This window comes from Bombus terrestris, chromosome 14 (assembly GCF_910591885.1).
Source record: "Bombus terrestris chromosome 14, iyBomTerr1.2, whole genome shotgun sequence".
NCBI lineage: Eukaryota > Metazoa > Arthropoda > Insecta > Hymenoptera > Apidae > Bombus > Bombus terrestris.
The window spans coordinates 5,518,729-5,540,044 of NC_063282.1; the positions used below are offsets into that span (position 1 = coordinate 5,518,729).

A 21,316-nucleotide genomic window follows, 5' to 3' on the forward strand; every position below is an offset into this window, starting at 1 on the left:
CGTAAAAACCTGACTTCGGGAGGATTTAAAAGATTATAGCGTAATTGGAAAAGTACGTGGTGGACCATCTTGTGGTTGTCGACAAAAACGTAATAAAATAAATGAAAAGAGTCTCGTGATTTATGCTGTCCTTACGCTGTAATTACGCATTTATTAAATCTCGATTCTGCGGACCAGAACGGCAGACACCGCTATGAGCCTTCCTTTTACGAGACTTTCGAACTAACTTCTTTGCATTTATGGGCGATATATTTGCGATATTTTTCATATTTCACATGTTCGTTTTCTAATGTTTGTGATTGGATGTTTTATGTATAAGGATGATGAAAACCAAATTGATTTTAGAAGTATGATATGCTGTTACGGGCATTTGATAACCACATGCTGGAACGTCAATGTCGGCAGTATACTGTAGCAAAAATTAAGACGAGAGCCAACAGTTTCCAGAACTTTGCATAGATGGATTATCTCAATAGATAATTAGAACAAAATACTTCATTTTATATAGTAACGTTATAAATAAAAGAACATCACTGAGTTGGTTTGCTAACCCCTGTTGTCCTATTACTATAAAATAGACTATACATAATTTAATAAAATAATATAAAACAACAAATATTGTGCATCTATTATTTCCTTATGGAACAAAAGAAACTTTTGGGACAGCCTAATATATTACAGAATCTTATATCTATTCCTTCCCTATGATATAAAATCTACCATTACATTTCTTGTACTTTGAAGTGCTATAAATATAAAACTTCCAAATGTTCATTTCGAGTAAAAAGTACAAACTAAGTTAAGTTGAATTAGATACAAGAACTTTTCCCATTTACATACTCGCCATTGTGCATCTTAATGTAAGTATACGCGAGATATCTCATCCACGCTTGGCGAGATACGCCTTCCATAAATGTAAAGGGGCTAAAAGCCTAGCGGACGGAAGACAGAGCAGAGCGGTGGCTGGAGTTCCGGTACGCGGTACGGTTGCATGGAAGACGCTTGGAGAATATCAAAGACTAGCGGATCTCGCGACGTATCTCCGACCCGTGTCAGCTTAAAAGACAATCCATCACTAGCTAGCAAGTCGCGCGATCTAAAAAGAGGAAAAAGCAGCTCGGCAGCCATGACCTCGTCTATCAGTTGAAACGTTTTCTCTCTCGAGAAAAAGCTAGAAAGAACGAAACTAGTCCCCTAAGCTAGCCACCTGGCAGATCGTAAATTAAACTCGCTGTGTAACGTCCGAGGAAAAAAGGAGCAAAAGAAGAATTTCATTGACCGTAAAAGTGACGACTCTGGCAACGAGACGACTTGAAATTTTACGAGCAGAGAGGCGTCCGGACAAAAACGACGACGTGCGTGGATGTTCCGCGGCAGAGCTCGCGTACCAACACACGATGCTTCTTAAACCATCGAGACACCGTGGCCTGGCTGCCTGTCGCGTACGGCGGCTACGCCAACGATAAATCACCTTTTCCTCTTAATTACTCGCTTCACGCGGGGGAAGACCTCGCTAATTATTCACCAGTCGTTCCTCTTCTTTTTCTAAACCGATGCTTCGCGCGTAGCATCGAGAAACGTGCCTTCCATTTCACTAATAGTATCGCCGTGTTTTGTGTTCATCTCTGCCTGTTAATTTCTATCTAGTTTCGACGAAAAAGGTAGCCATTCAAACGCTTGTAAATATATTCCTACGTCGAGATATATCGGTCGAGATATTTTTACCGATTTTAAGTTGCGCGTTTGACGCCAGTGCAATTTTCCTGTTATTATTTCAAGCGTATCCAGCGACACCGCTCATGCATTATTCAGTAAATGCCGACGTCTCCCTAACGAATCACTGACCGATTCTTCAACAAACTATCTGAAATGATGGATAAGGGAGCAAAAACGAAGGTAGTTTTCGCTCGACCAAGTTGACAGAAGCCAAAACGAGTTAATAAATATTCCTTTCTTTGACTTTTCATGGATTCGGAAGGAGGAAAGCACGAGGAACGCCTGTCACGCGAAATTAATATGCTAGCCAGGCATTTCCCTCGCTGTAAAATTATTCTCTCGACTGTGCACGTTCTTTTTAAGACGCTCGTGCACGTGAGCCAAGTGTCACGCGCGCGAATCAGAGACGTAAGAGAGGAAATCGTGAGATCTGAGAAAAACAGGCGAAATAGGCGTCGACAGTAAGAAATATGTATCGCTTGACGAGCGCCCTACGCTTATCGAACTATAACACAGATTCCTAAACTGAGGGTCGCGTTAAGTAGTTTGCATGTCCGTTAGGAGCTTTTTACTCACCAAGAATTGTCAGATGAACAATTCCAAGTCGATAGAGATAAAAATCACGCGAGAATTACTACTTACGTCTATCACAAATTTTTATCTCTCACGATGACTAGACAACACGTTGTGTAGATAACTCGATTCAATCGACACGATTGAAACACGAAGAATTACAAATGTGTCATATTTTTGGCCAGTTTCTCTCGGCTCACGGATCTATGCCAAATTAAATTTAAATTCCATATTAATCAACTCTCGACAGAAATTAGAGTTCGTGCAATCTCCGACTGGGTGGCGGAAAATTACCGCTTTCAGAAGTGGATCTTAATTCGTAGGAGTTTGAGAAATCCTGATCTAGAGACAAGCCCGAAGACGTTCCGAGTCGACAGACTCGTTAACTGATTTTCATTAGGACGAATATATCTGTCTTGGGTGATCTACAAGTTTGCGTTCGTAACAAAGCTCCATTCACACGATTCCCTCGAATCTCGAGCCTCTCGTCACATTTATTAGCTCTATCTGCGTCGATCTTCAGTATAATAAAAACACGCAGGACGTACTCTGGCTGGAGCGGACGGGCTGTTTCCTCAATGAAACTCATTGTTCGAGAAAAATAAGTGAGGTCGCCTGCGAGAGTGATAAGGGGCCATCGTCCCGACAGTGAGCAGAAGATTTAGCAAATGCAATAGGGGAATTGGAGCGAGCTTACGCGTCCTTCAAGTTGATACGATTTTACAAATGCTGTGAGATTTGATGAATTTATATTCCCTAACGAGCATCGATATAGATATAATCCTTGTTGATTGAATTTTGCCACTTGTAGAAATTTAATTCTTTTAACTATAATACTATAATTACTAACTATGATCATACACACATATTCTAACTATAATTTCTAATCACAATCGTACAGACGCATGAAGAAGATTGAAAAATATCAGAAATTTTGAGTGATCCTACTTTAGGATCTTCTTACATCAATGACGTGAATCACGTCCAACTTGCATCATTTATAATTGTTATTATGGTTATTAAAACCATAAACCATCGAGTATTATATATATTCCTAATAACACAACTGCACTCTGCTGTGCATTGAATCATCGCAAATATTAATTTATCAAGTCATACGTACAACATTACCATTGTAAAATCGATCTGCGCTCAGCTTAACTATTAATAGCGACATATATAAATCACCTTGCCACAAAAGGACGGCCTAAAAGACAACATCCTCTCATCGATAAGTAAGTAACAATAACGAAAGGTCTGATGATGCCCAACAGGGCGATCATCATTATTCTTCTCGAATCGTACTCGCAGCATAGTCTGGCAAAAAGTTTTCAGTCGCGATTACGATTCCGCTTAGCAGCAGGAAGATGACCGAGCGAGTGTGTGTCGATCGGTAGTCCATTACCTCTGGACGTATTCGTCGAAAGCGCACGATTGGCAGGTTAGAAGAACGCGGAAGAGCAAGCGTCGAGGATCGACAGCGGTGAAGAGAGCACGACCCGAACGGGCGAGGCGAGGCAAAGATGAAAAAGAACTGGCAAGAGGATAGAAAAGAAGAAGAAGAAGAGGAGGAGGAGGAGGAGGAGGGGAAGGAGGAGAACCGGAGGTGGAAGAAGACAGGTCGAGGGAGAAGGTGGAGAGGCGGCGTGCAATCGGCGGAGTAGCACGTGCGTGTGCATACGAGTGTATATTGTACATGCGTGAGAAAGACCGACGATTCAACACGCATCAACAGCAACGACTGGGGGAAACGGAAAAAGAGACACGGGGCAACGTCGTCGTACCGATGGAATGAAAAATGAAAAGGAGCAACAACACTGACGTGTTGCGGTGAACCGAGATTAATCTTCATGATCATCAGCCGGATCGGCTTTTGCGGGTTATTCACTTTGGCTTCTCGACCTGACCCTATCAGTCGAGATGGGATATCGAACAGCGCTTTGTATCACCGAGATTCCCATCTGTAATACGTTACACAATTGTTCCATGGTTTTCGAGACTACGAAGATTCATGTTTACTCAGATTTCAAGAAAGATAGAGATTTATTAAGGAATAGATAAGATAATCTACGAGTTTACGCTTTATCTAAGTTCTCCAATTTGATTACACAAAGATTACGAAAATTCTAAAATGTAGGTCTTCGGATTTCCAAGGATGCTCGTATCGTCAAAATTCTCATTGGTAACGTGTTACACGGGCATTTGGTACGTTTCAAGTCGACAGAGAATTCAATAACTCTAAAACGTAGATAAAATAATCTACAAAGTTTCATATCGCCAACATCCCCATCTGTAACACGTTACAAAAGCACTCGAAACGATTCGAGACCAAATAAACAGCCCAAAATCTTTAAAACGTATTCAGATTTAATAATAAATTGACTAGATTATTTATGACGCTTCCTAGTACCAAAAAAAAACCATTTGTAACACATTACACGACCATTTAACCCGTTTTGGACAGCAAAAATTCCGAAGATTGTGGAATATAGATATTCAGATTTGGAGAACCATACCGGTCTATTAATAAACCGATGAAGCAATCTACGACGCTTTCGTTCTAGCGAACCGTAACGTTTCCATCAGAGAAGATGAAAGCACGAGTCATTAGCCGACACCCGACCAAGTGCACCATACTAACGTCGACTCTCTCTTTCGGTGTACTTGTTAGGCGCTCTTGTAATTTACCACATAATTACCGGCCTATCGACCCGTTTCATCGACTACCTAACTGTCCTGTGTCTTCCTTCTCACAGACACCAATTATTCGCTTTTGTACATGGAACGTAAAATTTAACACGAGATCCTTCCACATAAGTGTTAGACTTGGTTGATTGATTCAATAACGCGACCGTGGTCTACACCAAGTAACTTTCTCGCGATATAAGCCTGACTGGATCACCTCTTTTTCTAAGAGCTACTTTTCAAGAACAAATTGCTTACGATCACGTGAAAGCTCAAACGAGAGAATAACACGGCAGTTGGCCGATTCGTTTGACCGCGAGGCGGAATGCGTTTGCGCTCGGGCGCGAGAGGGTAAGAAGAGGAAGAGGAACGAGTAGGCAGGTACGACGAGACGTCGGTGGTTGCCGCGGGATTGTAATGGCCCGGCAAGCCTGTAATTTCTGTCTTGGTCGAGTTAACATTCGACTGCGAGAAAAGCCAACTCGCCACCCGTACACGTCCCGCGTTTCCTTCATCTCGCCTTGAATGACTCGCTCGAGTTGATGCAACGCATCCACTCGAGCCATTCTTGATACGCGTCGCGAGTCCTAACTTATCAAGATATGAAAGCCACGCTGATCAAGTACGGAGAAAGATAGTAGCTTTTAGAAAATGTATTATAGCACATTTTCGTCTTGTTCTTATAGCTACTTAAGCATCCTCAAATAATTGTGAATACATGCTTTGTATTTTGATTTAATGCAAATACTATTTCCAAGAATTACAAAAAGATAATGAATTAATAATTATGTATTTACTTTCACTTAATGTTCTGACGAATAAACCTACTGGTAAAATTGCTGATAATTATACAGGAAAGCGAGAAGAATCGAATACATATAGCAGTGAACTAATTATAGAAGTACTAAAACTGATCAAGGCAGTACTTGCGGCGAATGTGAACGAGTAAAAAGGATTTAATTTTATTACACATAATTGATCAAATTGCCGAAGCAGATCATATCGGATATACATCTTCTAAATGGGAGGTTAGATCGAAATGAATAGATTTAAAGGTATGTAATAATTTCCTAATGATCTTTCAGCTTTACTTCATTATCAAGAGATTTAGGATCAAGAGTGTAACTTCCTGCTGTATCCATCGAGACGTTTCGTCCAACCGACTATAAAACGGTAACGAGTTATCCCTGAACAAGCAACGAGGTCCCTTGTCATTCATTCACTGTCAACCTCACTGTGAACCGAGTTTAATCTCGTGATTTCAGACTACACGGATGGACTAATTACTCAGCCACAGTCTACAGGGAGAAACGCTCCGGGGTACGATTTCGAGAACTTCGATTTTACGGTAGCAAACTATGTGAAACGAGAACGATTCGTCCCAGGAAACGACGACTTTTTGCTCCATTGGATATTTCAGATTCCTGGAGAGTTTAGCAAGAGAGATTCCCAGCCGCCTCTCCGTTCCAGAAATACCGAGTTCGTGAAAAGGACGTTCCTTTTCTTGGACTCGGACTATACTGACAGAGCTTAACTCAGGAGGAAGCGTAAAGCCGAAGATTCACTGGGAAGCTAAGCTGAACCTATGACTAAGTTTACAAATATTCCCTTCAATACGTACAGTCGAGGACAAAAGTGAGTGGACAGGTAATGGAAGTAGTATAAATGGAGTTCAATCAAACTAATCCTAGTGTCATCTATGTAAGTTTTATCCATTATACGCATATGCGATGAACGAAATTTCATTGATATCCACTATCTGTCTACTTATTTTTGTCCCCAACTGTATTATGAAACTATTGAACCGAATACTTTTAACGTATAGAGTAGCTTAATTTTTGCTGTAAATAAGATGTATTTAATGAAACTTCGTTGATATCTATTTTATCTACTTAACCACCTATTTTCGCTCTCGACTGCTAACATACGTATATGTATCGAAGAAATATTTTTGAACTTAGTATAGCATAGATCATCCGCTTAGCTTTCTGGTGGATCTTCGGCTTAACTCGCAGATTTCTCGAAACCTTACCGCGTGTAATTATCAAGCTGTGAAATTAATGCGTTCGACCAGCTGTATACTTGCAGGTCGAGTAAAAACTTCGAGTATAATTCGCAAGATTCCATGGCGATGCGTGAAACAGACTATAAACCACGATGATGTTCGTCATCGACACGAGAACGCGGTTTCACGCTCGTCGGCGGCGCGTACCGTGGCCGTGTTAATCCCGTGGTTGAGAGAGAATCATTCGGTGGTCCCGACAGAGTATTAATCCGTGGCACGACGGAGAAACAAAAGCGTGTAAGAGTGATAAAGATAGAGAGAGAGAGGACAAAGGAGTTTGTTCACCTTGGTGATCTTCGGTGCAGAGAGGCTGACCATAGTCGACTACAAAGACTCCGACTCGTGTCCACGAGGCTCGTATCGAGTGTGCACCCTCGTCGTGGAGTTCGTGCGAACGGCACACGTGCTCGCGCGTGAGGCTCAAGCGCACATGATCAATCAGATATAGCCACACGCGTATCGTAGAAAGCGATGCTTCTACACTGCTGTTCATAAATATGTGATACTTTGCTCGATTAACAATGCAGTAGAACTCCGTTCGCATAAATTATTTAAGCCAAATTTTAGCGAATATCCGATCTCTTGTTAGTTTAATCCACTTATTTGAACGTGGACTCCTACTATACAAACGAGAAATCATATGTAGAAGAAAAAATCAATAGACTCCTATTATACGACCCCCAAATAATCAATTCTTGTGGAAGTAACAGATGTATATCACATGAAATTTTAATTATTTACTTTAAACTTTATCAACGATATATGAAAATTAAATATATTCGACTTGTTGAAGTGTCCAAATGTTTGAAACATTATTTTTACAACCATAGCTCTAACAATTTTAAAAAAACTTCTATGTTTATAAAAGACAAAAATGTATCATAATGTTTAATGTTTACAAATGTCGATTCTTCTACCGCATATCGACATAATATCCTATATGTCAGCCCTAATAAAGTTTTTCTATTTGTTTCTGTAATTAAATTAGATTACGTCAAAAACAAAATGAAGCAAATGTCCCTATACTTTTCAGCGGTCGTAGTACGCATGCACAATCGAAGAAAAGGAGAAAAGCGATGGAACGAAGAACAGGGTGCGATAAAATCCTCGAAAACGGAGATTAGGATGATTCGAGGTGTACTGCATGGGGCAAGATCCAAGATATATATCGCGATAATGCGAGTTACGTGTTATCGCGCGGAATTCCGCGTGCTGGCTGCAATTTCGATAGGAGATACGCAGGATTTCCAAACAAATACTAAATCATCCGTACGCACGTGACGAGATTAAGCAAGAAACACAGGTTATGAAGGTAATAGGATCGAATAGCTTCGCGTGGATCGTTCGATTGTGGCAAATTACCCTGATCCGCGGCTTGGTCAGCTGCCTAGTTCTTATCGAAACCGCGACGCATGCCATCGAAAGCTAGTTAAGGATTTCGTGCGATGGATAAGCGATTTTACGCTGCTTCATCTTGATACAATTTACTATCTAACCAGATCAAGCAAAAGAACCGAATGAATACAAGAAACGATGAAGGCAATCGCGAGTCAATGAAGATGAATCGCCATTATTCACGACGGAATAACCATGGCCGGAAAAGTGCTTGATTGTTACAAAGTATCGGGAGACCAGGTACGTCGTCGCTGTGTGCGAGTACCAATGGCTCTCGTGTGTCTATTAGAAACCGTCCTCTTCCTGTGACTCGTGCAATCACAGACAACCTATTATCACCGACGACCCGTAATCACGCGGGGCAACGTGTAAAAAATTAATTGCGATCGCGGTTTGATAGATGTCCAAGTGGAAGCGGCTCGCCACAGGCAAATGACAGTGATCGGTAAATGCGTGCTACGGTGGAATTCAGCTTCGATTCAACGTGACTGAAATAATTTATTGGTTTCCGTTCGAGCATGGTTTCGAACGTGCACGTACTCATATGCGAACACCGCGCTGCGCGTTCGTGCATCGGCTAGGGAAACAGGCGGACGTGCTGTCCATAAATCTCAATGCACCGAATTTGTTTGGACCGCGCCGGACTAACATTTTATAGCGATTAACTTCTTCCTTCCGACTGTGGAATAGATCCTCTAACCTTAACCTCTTCGTGATGCACTTCGTATGGGTGGCGAACCATGATGATTTTTCGCCGACCATCTTGTAGAAGCACGAATTTACATCCCTGTTGGTACGTATTAGGATGTTCACAGAATGCGAGCTTATACTTAGGAATGATTAGAAAACTATTCGTTATCCGGGTGCTTTTGCGCAATAATTCACCAATTAATCCTCCTTTGGAATTTCGCAATTTTAGAACACATACAAAAATCAAATAACTTTTACAATTGCTATTAGGGCTTAAATTACATAATGAGAATTCTAACAACAATCATCTACCCCAAAATTGTTCTACACGAATTTATCATTGACCAATAAATCGCAAACTTTCATTTGAATTTTTCTCTCCCTTAAAGCCAAAATACCTCCGTGAAGCAGACAGTGAACACATAAAAGAATTCTTCCAAAGTCGCAACTGGGTTTCGCGAGGCATCGAAGTCACCGGCTAGAATCTACCCTAGGCGACGTTACTTCTCCGGTATGCAAAACACACGCGAGCATTCTCCACCTAAACGGCTGACATAAATCACAAGCAGCAAAGGGGATGGAATTATCATGCAAATTCTTGGAGCGAGTCGTTTCACCAGTTTTCAATTATGTCGGTGTCGCGGGGTCGAGCGGAGCTACGTCGTGAAATAATTCTCGCGATAGTTTCTACCCACGCGAGAGATCGCGATTCCGCCGAGAACTGCATCGCATCGAGCCACCGCGACGTCTGTAAATCAGCCAGCTGTCTCTTTCACCGTTTCTCTATGCAACGTCCTTGAAAATACCTCGACTATCTTTATGTGCTTTCGGTAAAATAACAATCGAGGTAACCGTGACCGTGACCAAAGTATGTCACGAGTTCACTGTACGTTCTCGTCACCTGCCAAACATAAGCAAAACGAGAATTCTTCCCCTTTGCTCGTAGACAGGATCTATATATTTTAAACGGCAAACCGGTCGACAACCGGTTCGATCGTTCTAGAGAGAATTCAAGATTTCCACGTATTTCGTTGGACATCGGTGGCGAATCGAGAGACTCGGTCTAATGTCCATGAGCAGAATCACATCCCCTTTTCGAGAAAATGCATTAACGAACCTTGTGGTCTGTAAGGGTATCGACTCAGCTGTGACAATTGACGAGAAGACTGGCGGTCGGCAACTCTCCATATAATTGGAATTGTTCGAAGGCATGGTCGGGATAGTTCTCTCAACAGCGACCGAAGATACGTACATAAATTTCGATTCAAACAACCGCTCTTGCCACAAGACCTACGGTCAAGAACGTAACAACGTTACAAATCCAAAAGAAACGATGTTCACTGGTAACTGGTTAGAGTTCTGGTGGCTTTCCGTGTATCGCGAAAGGATAGTAACCGGGAAAGGTATCTAGCGGTGATTAGCGTCGGGAAAAGGCATCCTCGTGCTCGGGAAACCTATTAAGGGCTCTCTTCGATGCGGCTTGTTACGATGGATCTACCCTAATCAGGTGACGATCTGCGCTGATCGATCGTGCTTCGCTGCTATTAACAAGGTCGCTATCAGAAATGAAGAGTAATTTTACGCCAGCATTGATTAATGAGTCGAGGAACGAGGGAGAATGAAAGTGGGAGGAATGAGAAGGAAGAAAAAAGAGTGAGAAGAAGTAAGAATACGCACCGTGGGAGAGCATCATCGATTCTACGTAGCGCAGACGTCGCCTTATATAGCGTGAACCCTCCCTTACGGCCCATTAAATCCGCACGCATTGCCAAGAAGTCGTAGAAAGATGGAGACAAAAAGAGGAGAGGCAATAGGAAGAGATGGAAAAGTCGATCGTGTCCTCTGCATGCAGACGTTTTTGTAAGTCGATCTCTTCCCGGTTCTCCAAGTCGTAATTCAGGAATCAGGAAGGAATGACCATCTTTTTATGGTACTTCTTACGGTTAACTTTATCAGAACACAAAAGCTGTTTCACAGCGTATATTATAGATTCATGAAAGCTTTTACTAGACCCCACACTAGGCGTATTATACAGAAACACAAGTAATATGAAAATAAGGAAGCAGATATGTTAAATGTATGATACAGGGACAAAGAATCGCGGGTACTGTGAAACTCGTACTTTGAAAGCTTTCCTAGACATCACATTAGAGATGATGCATAAAAACACAAACGGTATAAAAATAACTAACTAGATATGTCAAATGCAAGTTAAATGCAGTATGTCAGATGCAGGTTAAATGCAATACGTCAAATGCAGAGACATGGATCCTCTAGGCACTACTATGAAACCCGTACTCAAAGAAAACACATTGAAAGAAAGAAGTAGAGAATTTTATGCGAGATATAGAAAGGAGAAAATTATTGTAACATGTAATTGAAATACCTATATTATGCCAGAACACGCGAATACTGCGAATCTGATTTTTCAAACAAAATGTGCGATCTCATTTGCCTACGTATCCTACGTTTCCACAGACCTCACTGAAGAGAGGAAAATTCTAACAAGCCAGCAGTCGTTCGAAAAGTTGCTTCAAGACATATTGTCCCATTAGTCTCGCAAAGGATTAAAGCAAGTTCGATACACGAGGCTTCGTTGCAACTTCAGAAGATTGGAAAGGGCACGAAGGAATGAACACAGGCACAGTTGGCGATAAATCAAACGTTTAATTGAATTTCGCGCGTATTCGACGGACTATGAAATTCGATGTAGAATCGTAAGGAGGAAGGGAGAGAAGTTCATTAGCTCGGCCATTTGGTTGGTGGCAGAAATAAATTTCCTATAGTGTAATGTACGAGAAATGCAAGCTCTCCAAACTTTTCCTTCGTCGGATGCGACAAAGATTTACTATCGAGACTAGGCATGCAACTCACCAACCGCCGACTTATTCGTCATGTAAAATTGTTCGCTACGTGGAAAACCGTCTGAAAGCATCCGGCGGTCACGGATTGTGCTTTCCAACTACGTGCCACGAATCCCGGAATATGTATTTCGTTTCATGGGCGAATGCCGGGTAACGCGACCAAAACCACCTCTTCTGCGTGTTCAACCTCACTAACTTTTTAGTTAGAAATTGCTTGGAAGAAAAAAAAGATACACGGAAAATATGGATATTGAAATTGTTGGAACATAAAATTAACGTTATGTGATTGCGACATCTACGTTTATGAATTTCCGTAGAACTAATTGGTTATGCAGTTTTATGTTTGTTTGTTATAGCATAATGGCCAACACCTTTTTTCTTTTTTGGGATATCGAAGAAGAAGAAGAAGAAAGGTATTCTCTATTGTACACATAGTGAGATATTTGTGAATGATGCAAGTTACAGAGTTATTAACAAATAAACATCAGTCTTAATTTTGTTCTTTAAAATTCAAAATCTAAAGGAAGTCTAGTTGACCATCGTATTAGCTATTAAAGATCGCAGCAGCTAAGCCAGCAAGATAGTAAAAGCTTATAAAACTTATAAAATTTATGTACTTCGAATTATCAGTTCGCTTGTAAAGAATAATTATAGTCAGTGTTGTATATTCGAAATATCCAAAATTTATAAAATACAGTTGATCTTAATGTTTCTTATGCAGATTTCAACGATCTGTCAAAAAATGAATAATTTCAAATTTTAAGACATTTGATTTTTGCAAAGCAGCAGCTGCTTATAAAATAATGGGAAAAATTATAAAATGGGAAAAGTGTTTAAAAAGATAGCTATCAGAAGAAAAAACGCATATGCATAAAAATCGAAATTCCCAAGTAATTTGTTTACGAGGAGTGTATCGTGGTGATGATCGGCAAGATTCCATAATAATTTGATTAACAGAGTCGTGAAGATGTAGTATGATATCCTGGACGATAATATCGACGACGATATCTACGTCGAATCTCAAGCGATAAAGGAGCCTTTAGACCCTGTCTGCCGTGAAAGTGACGTGCGGCGAATTGCAAACAACGATCCTGCGGAAGAAGGAGCTCAAGAGGGACAGGGCCTCCCTCCGCATTTACATCGATCGTAAATTCACCAGCCATAAACGTATATCTCGCCATTAGATTCCGCACCACCCGCGTCGCACGCTTCTCGAGGACATCGCATGTGTACGTACGGAGGGGTTTCACTGACATCAATTACTGCCACTTGACATATGCAGACTTGCCTTTGAACGTTTCTCGAAGACGAGTATAATTTTATTATGGCGTATCTTCCAATTAAAAAAATCCTCCATCATTTCTATCTGTTACCTTAAAACGTGGTTATTCTTTAACTCTTTCATACTTTACTTTATTAATTCTACACTTTACAATTATTTCAGTACATATTTTTAAAACAGTAGCTGATAAATTGATCAAGTTTTATGGAGGCTAAAGACAAACAATACTCTTCGATATTGTAATATCGTGCAACGTTTAAAAAATTGTTAAGAAATTGAAAAATCACCTGTTTTAACCAAGAACCAAATATAAATAAAATTCTGACAATATGAAATTGATTGACAATTGGTGAATCTTAAAACTGCTTCTCTATAAAAAGTAGGAAATGTGACTTATTCGTGTATTTTTCCGATGTGTTTCTATTTATTATAATTAAATTGATACGATGAAATAAATACATATTTAACTAAGTTTCTATTTACGCATATAAAAATCTTATCAAAACCAAGCTTCAATAACTACTAAAGGAAAGCTTTCCCTAAACAGTCCAACAGACAGATACGCTTAAAACCTCCCCTAGGAATTCCTATTAAATTATCGATTAATATTCCGAGAACGGAAGCAGAGATTGATCGCGGCGAGTTCCCTTCGATACTTGAAATATAATATACAGCTCGATTTACCCTCTGATTCCGTGGAAAAAAGGCGCACCCCAAACGGCACGAAATTAAGCTATCATTAAGAAACACGAGTTCCTTGAAGAGAAACCCCTGAAGGTAATTTACCCGAAGCTGGCGCACCCTAAACAGGCACAATAGAGCTGGCTGGAGTGGCTCGAAACGTCGTATCGAGAACTTTGGCGCGAATCTACGGCTTCCAAGACTTCAAAGGGAGCAAGTGGTCGCTCGATGGAAAATATACCGATATTGCTTCTATCAAAAGCGATATACGATAGAGACCTTGTAGTTTCCTAAAGAAAAGAAAGCGTGGAAACGACGAAACGAAACGAAATAAGAAAAGGGGAAAAAGGGAAAATAAGGAAGAAACTTGAAACACGATCGAAAAGAAAAAGATCTGAAAGAAAAGAAAGACGAGACTATATAGAGAGTTTGAAAGAAACCAGGATAGGATGGAAAATAAGGGGATATACTGAATGTCAAACAATACGTGTCTTACGAAGAGACCCAGCCTATGGGGGCCATTGTTTTGGTCACGTAGCCTTTCTCTCCCTTCTCTGCTCTATAAGAGCCTGCAGTATCTATCGCCGTTGTATCTGACGCATTCATCCAGCGTGTGTAACATCCTGAACGTTTCGAGGAACCTGTTACTTAACCAGGTATCAGATACCGGAGCATTTTTTTCATCCGGCATTATTCATCCTCTCCTACTGCACCGGTGAGCACGTTAATTGGCGTAGTTAAGCACTTATAGGGCCTACGATTCGCTAATTAGCTAATTGTAAGCAATTAATACGACCGGATGATAAACCAAAGCTCCCAACGCGGCGTTCAACGATACGGATAACGACACGGTAGAGAGACGTTATTAATCGACGATCGACTATTAATTACGGAACAATCGCGAAACGATCGTCGATTCTATTGTACTTGTTCAGTGAACAAGATAATTCCGTGCCGAGAGAATTTGTCAAAGCGTTGGCGCGAGCAATTGGCGAAGCAAGTTTGTTCGCCAGACGATCGGCTCCGAGGCAACGAGACTCTTGGCGCAACTCTTGTAATTGGCTCCACTTCGGCTCCGAGACTACTAAGGAAGTGTCTTCTTGTACGAGTAACGGAGTAACAGTGGTTCTCAAAATTCTCTCCTAGCACCTGCGCCACAGGATTCCTTCACGTACATCTGGCGTAAACACGTTCCTCATCGTTTCACCTTTCTAAATTTCAAACCACTGCTTCTTTTCATTCGATCGCATTAACGATTATCATGTATTATAATATCTCACAACGGTACTTCTCGCGTCAATCCTTTCATAATGTTTCGTTTCGATGGTAGATTCTGTCACGAAAAAAAGAACGAATCATTACCAGCTGGCAATTATTTTATCTTTGATAGCGTAGGATATTTAGTATCTAATCTTTAGTTCCTTTTATAGCGATAATCCCAGAAAAATTCGAATACGGTGTAATATTAAAGTTTAAATATTATACCTAACACAGCTGGTAATATTTATCTCTTATAAAAAGTACAAAGTGTCTATAGAAAGCTTACGCAAAAGAATTAAAAACCACGCCTATGAAGTTTTGATGATAAAAAACAATTATTTCCTGAATTACACTATCAAACAGCGAAGCATCGTGAAGAGGAGGTTCGCGCTTGCCAACTTCGCTATAGGTAAAGTCTGGGGGGTGCATAGAAGGAAAGGTAGAAAAATGATCGTTCGCGCGTGAAGGGAATATTGCGTATAGTGGAAGGCAAAATCCTTTCCATATCAATAATCGCTAGAAGTGCATCGAGAACCGGCGACACCGTTAACGGAATCTGATGTGGTCGGGCTGGGTCGATAAAACGAGGAAGCAGCAACGATCCCAGGAATCTCGTTCTCGTGTCAGTTCTATTTTTTCTTTCTCGGCGAGGAGAGCTTCCGTTTTCTCGCTCGACTGCCGGCCAGGATCGAGTTCCTCGAACGACCATTCGACGCTATTCAGACACCGATGATTCCCTCCGACGAGTGACAGAACAGCGATCCGATAGGAATGCTGAAAGCGAAGAAAGAACCAGGGGAATGCACTTTCGTTCCACAAAGCCAGGAATTTCAATGTACGACAGCTCGTTCCAAACACTTTCTCGACGCGGCCAATGAAATACCAGGAATTTTTACCAGCTACGTGTAATTAATAGAAGTATCCCAGCAATGGATAGTACGAGGGATGATAAGAAAGTCAAGTTACCTCGGTGGTACGTAGTTCATTGTATACTAGGAAAATTTAGTTTTTCCATGTGTATTCGTGTATCATTCTATTGCATTGATCGCACAATGCTGTATAGTTTTACTCGTGGATTACACAACTTGTGTGCGATTCAACTTTTACGAATAAAACATGTGTCTCTGGCAGAAATTCATAGAAATTCAGGCAATTTATCCCTTGTGGGAGTACAAGATTTTTGGTTGCTACAGCTGTACGATTTCCGGTTCGAGAAGATAAAATCTTTAAACTCATGCGGTTTCTTGGCGACCATATATTTTACTGGTCTCCTTATTTAATATGTCTTATTCAACATCTTTCTTCTTTTTTTAAGATAGCTAGAAATATTTAAGACTTCCCAAGTCTTTTTCTCTTGAAGCAAGGTAAGGAGGGCAATATAAAGAAATCTCATTTTCTCATGAGACCTCGAACTGCACATTAGAAACTGAATCACTTATGTATCCTCCATGAATATCTTTTTATGTAAAGCGCCCGAGACTAACTCAATTTCCTTCGTGATGTCGAGTTTCGTACAGTTTGAGTTTGACGATTTAATCGAAGAAAACCGAGCAACGTCGACGAGCCTTTTCAAGAAATCGTGGAACAACAATCTAGAATCTAGAGAATGGAAGAACAGGAAGCAGAACGGGTTGTACCTGGAATATCTCCTGTGGAAGGCGTATAAACTCTATAAAAGTCTCGAGCAACGTTCGATGTCCTGGAGCAACGAAAGAAACCATAGAATGAACGAGAAGCAAGAAGATACAAGGAAACAGCGAAAATAGAACTAATGAAGTTCAAAAATATCTTCAAGAGTTATTTGGTAGATAATATAACGTCGTTTTTATTTCCTTAGAGGCGGTTGCTCCTTTTTTACGACATTATAAGAAAATTTAACGCGCGTTTTATGTCTCTTCTGGCGCGATTCGAATGTTTGCGTTTCCTTAATCGATTAAAGCACGAGAGATACCATGAAAAATATTACCAGTGTATACGAGATAACTAGCCGTTTGATACGACTGAATCCTGAAACTATGCTAAGCAGATGATAGTTTAATTTGTTTCAGTTTACTTATCGCTTTACTGAGAAACTCCTTAAAATTTGAATTTGCATCTTCTGCATCTCCAATTAGCCTCTAAGAACTAAATTAACCGTGTTCCTTAAAAGCTTCTACTATAATTACACGCAAATGTATCATATTATGTATCCAATCTATTTCAAATACATATATAACATTTTGCATAAAATTATACGCCAGTGAAAAAGAAATAATTTGTGATCTATGTTCAACGAATACTTTATACTTTACTCCACGGTTGTGAACTCATCGTTTGAAGATAAAACAGAATTTACAGCGAACGATTATACATATCTTAAAAACTGAATACGAAATATTTAGTTAATTTAAAATAATTTACTGGATGCATACTTTCCAAACCGATCGTACATGTATCTTCCTTAAAATTCTTTTCAGAGATAAACCCTTTTGTAAATCCCTGCTATAGTAAATTACGTTGACATGATACATCGTATTATCAGAATATATGTATAGTCGGTGCTTTTCTTTTATCCAGATTCCGGCAATTCCCATTCCATAAAAGAGTACCCATTTATCGCTGCAGCTATCGCTAAGTATCTCAAGACAAGTGAGACATCAACTGGTGGGCCGTTCTAAATTTAGCATCAAACTCCTAAAATTACACCTTTTGGCCTTCCTATATGTTACGCCTCCAAAATAGCACGTGCCGCTACCTGACCCTCATAACAGCGGAAGATTTAACTGGAAATTATTGTCCCCGGGAGCGGATAGACGAAAACGGGATTGGAAACGCTCCATAATGGAGCACCTGTTAACCGATCCGTAGATGCTGCTAGATTAAACCTGAAAATCCAATTCCCCACCGGCACGATCCACCCTATTCTATCTTCTAACCATTCCCATAGCCATAGTGATACTTCCTTATTAAACGTAAGACATGTGCGACGGATTCTTCGGCTCGAGTTCCTTTCAAAACGTATCCTCCGGCATGGGATCACGATTAGAACCACGAGGAATCGTTTCTTCGAGGTGTATACTTGCGAGAGAGAGTCTCTGACACTTAACACCTACACGCGCGGTTGGTTGCAGGAAAGAATGCGGCGAATCGCGACGCGGTGGCTCAACCGGCCGATTCGATCTCACGGCCAGGGAGAAGACCGCGCGCGATGAATCGATTCGCGAGCCAGTAAGACGTGGAAACAATGGACAGAAGCGAGAAACAAAGAGGCGAAGAGAAAGAGACTGTGTGGTCGGTTCGAAGTAAAAGGATTCGAAAGGAATACCATCGTTCGGGAGAAAGAGGAAGAGAATATGTATAGGGGCTGAACTTAAAGCAACCAGCCGCGTCCGAAACATCCGCTGCCTGTTTTTTTTCCCTTATTTCCATCCCCGCCCCCTCCATTTGTCTCAAGCATCCTCCCTTTTGCTTTCTTTTCTTCTCTCTTACCCTCGTCGGTAAGAGAGGCCTTCCTGCCGCAGGACCTAATGCGAGCTCCATTCAGCCATCACGTGGAGAAAAACGAGGCACAGGACTTTCGAAAGTCTAGCCTCACCTTAGCCACCAGCTGAAACCAGCTCCATTCCGACCAATCACGATCAACAAAAGCCATTTATACTTCTCTTTGAATCGTCGAATTATACCGAATCGCGGATGCTGTGACGATCTTAGCCTCCAATCGGGTCTAATATAACTGATAAAAAAAGAAACTCCGAGCAAACGTGCGTTGTCCCATAGTCGGGTTATGTAACAACTGGGATGTTAATCGAATCGCTCATGACAAAGTAAGATCGGTAAGAGGCAGCGTAATTGACTCGATTTGCCCGGTTCTCTACCGGCTCGGCGAGATGCCGACGAAAATAAAGATCGATGGCGGCGATTACGGAATAAAAGATGAGAGTAAAAGCTCGCGAATTACGTCAGTCGGTTCGCCTTTATGGCGGAAGGGCACGTGAAACGTAATTGCAAGGCCACGAAATTTGTGCGCTGCCCCAAACCTCCATTCCCAGATCGTTAATTCCGCGCTAGCACTAACCCTGTCATTACGTATCTTCGGCAGTAAACTTTGATTACATGTTTCGTGCAAACGGAGGGAGAAAAAATTCGGAGGGAAAAAAAGCTTGACAGAGGGGTGAGGGAGTGGGGCAAAGCCGAAAACGGCGTTACCACCGATAATTGGACGCGTATGGCGGTATACGCTCCGCGTAAACGACCCCTTTTTCCCCCGCCAAATTTTCGAAGCATTAGGCCCGGATTCAAGTACTCTGCGGAGCATGTACGCGACGCGCCACGTACCGAGCATTATATAATGATCCCTCGTAATAATCGAAGAGGGAAAAAATCGATGAACGTTGTACATGCTCCGAAATTTTTAACAACGATTACGAAACGAAAGCCGTGTGTAATGTTCCCATTTACAATTAACTTTATTTAATTTTATCACGCAACGTGGTAAACCGTTCCCAAATTTGCTAAGAGTGAAACTATAGCGAGATCGTTGACTACATTCTCGAGAATAAGGTAGTCGATTAATGCGATAATGTTTCATATGATACAACAAAATTTGCCTTATGTTCAACGATATTTCATTTGCAAGAGACATTAATGCTTATATAATTCACTTCTGCGAGAAACCTAGAATTGTCAGCGTGTTTTTGAAGAACGACAAGCTAAACGATAAACGAATTCATTTTTCTTAAAATTATTCTTTTTAGTGGATTATGTCTCATTTACAAAAACATGATAATATATTTGTTTCGATAATTAATAATTGATTATGATATCGTTTAAAGTCCATTAACTGTGAATTAACTACCTATTTATTTAAATCCCCACGTATCTTTGGGTGTCGATTCTATGACGCTCAAATATGATTGTTTTAAATCCAAACATATTTTACATCGCAAAATTTCCACCTTATGTAAATTACACATTGATAACCTTCCACCTGGTTGCAGTTCCGTTTAGTAGTTTACACGGTACGGTGCCTTCCGTTGAATTTTAACGAGCTGCGTAATTCCAGTTATACAAATATTATTCTCTCGAGACGGACGGCGTAATGACTGACGGAATCATTAAACATCGTTCGAGTAAACAGCCGTCGACGTGGAAGAGCGCGAACGTGGCACGCATCGGGCGCGTTAACCCGAGCCAAGGAAATGATCGTGGCTCTTTTTATTGCGTAATCGCGGTACTGGACAGGAAGGGCGTAAAACAGGACTGGTTAATTTTCGCGTTGAGTAATGCAACGATGCCTGGCTTCTTTTTTCACGCGTCAAACGGTTACCGTTAAACTTACGCTCGTCAATCTCACTTAATAGGCCCTGGTCATTAATCTGGCTACATTCACGTGTACAGCATACAGCGTACAGGTAACCGGTCGCAAATGCGCGAACCGTGATTTTTAAGAAAATCAGTACCTATCAACTAATCACTTTCGTCGATTAATTAACAGTGGCACAGCTGATACCTCATCGAGCCTGACGATCCAACAACCGTTACCATAACTTCGTCTAATAAATTAACTATTACCGACCATGGGAACGTTTCGTAACCGACCATGGTACCTTGATCGTAAAATTTCTCCCTCATTTCATGGATGGATTCCCTTTCTCTCTGTGCGGTCGCCGTTTCTCGTTCGTGTAATCGAATTAGTTCCTTCGCGATTTTTCTAGTAGTTACCTCAGTGATCGTTCACTGATCTGATACTCAAAATCACGTCGCTCCGTGCTTTCACGATAATCTAATAACACGAAAAAATCATTTAACGGCGTCCTTCGTGTTCTGGTAAAATGTAATGGGAGTAAATACTTGCTTTTTTCTATTGGATGATATATTCGTGAAAATGTAAAGATAAAAGAATAGAAGTTCTTCGTATTTCTCTTATTGTGTATATTTCATGCGGTTTTCCAGTCTCGTCCATTCGGACTTCGAGCAGTCAGGACGTAATTTAATTGTAAAAAAATGAAGTTGAATTTACAATAGAAACCAAATTCTATAACTACAATTCGTAGTATGAATGTACTACAATACGATACTACAAAGCAGAAAGTTAACTCTTCTAAATCATTCTGCACAATTCACTCA

At 40.8% G+C, this 21,316-nt stretch overlaps 1 protein-coding gene across 1 annotated transcript in view; it reads right to left on the reverse strand.

Annotated features, from left to right (window-relative positions):
* Window positions 1-21,316, reverse strand: part of LOC100648534 — a 34,186-nt gene that overhangs the window by 2,953 nt on the left and 9,917 nt on the right. The gene's annotated exons all lie outside the window — the stretch shown is intronic.